Source organism: Arachis hypogaea, chromosome 11 (assembly GCF_003086295.3).
Source record: "Arachis hypogaea cultivar Tifrunner chromosome 11, arahy.Tifrunner.gnm2.J5K5, whole genome shotgun sequence".
Lineage (NCBI taxonomy): Eukaryota > Viridiplantae > Streptophyta > Magnoliopsida > Fabales > Fabaceae > Arachis > Arachis hypogaea.
The window spans coordinates 81507177-81507723 of NC_092046.1; the positions used below are offsets into that span (position 1 = coordinate 81507177).

Below are 547 nucleotides of genomic sequence, written 5' to 3' on the forward strand. Positions count from 1 at the left end.
AATTTGGATGATTTCTCCATGAGGGATTATAGGTGTTTCCATAGGGTTCACCCATGTAATTCACCTCTGCTATTGCAGGGTTCTCAGGATCATAAGCTTCTTCTTCAGAAGATACCTCTATAGTACTGTTGGATGATTCCTTCATTCCATTCAGATTCTGAAAGATCATATTGACTTGCTGAGTCAATATTTTATTCTGAGCCAATATGGAGTTCAGAGTATCAATTTCAAGAACTCCCTTCCTCAGTGGCATCCTATTACTCACAGGATTCCTTTCAGAAGTGTACATGAACTGGTTATTTGCAACCATGTCAATGAGTTCCTGAGCTTCTGCAGGTGTTTTCTTTAGGTGAATGGATCCACCTGTAGAATGGTCCAATGACATCTTAGATAATTCAGACAGACCATCATAGAATATATCCAGGATGGTCCATTCTGAAAGCATGTCAGAAGGACACTTTTTGGTCAGTTGCTTGTATCTCTCCCAAGCTTCATAGAGGGATTCACCTTCTTTCTGTCTGAAGGTTTGAACATCCACTCTAAGCTT

At 40.0% G+C, this 547-nt stretch overlaps 1 non-coding gene across 1 annotated transcript; it reads left to right on the forward strand.

The window, feature by feature from the left end:
- Positions 1–439: 439 nt before the first annotated feature.
- Positions 440–547, forward strand: LOC112724480 (small nucleolar RNA R71). Its single transcript, XR_003163641.1, has one exon. It is a non-coding gene; the product is annotated as a small nucleolar RNA R71 (small nucleolar RNA).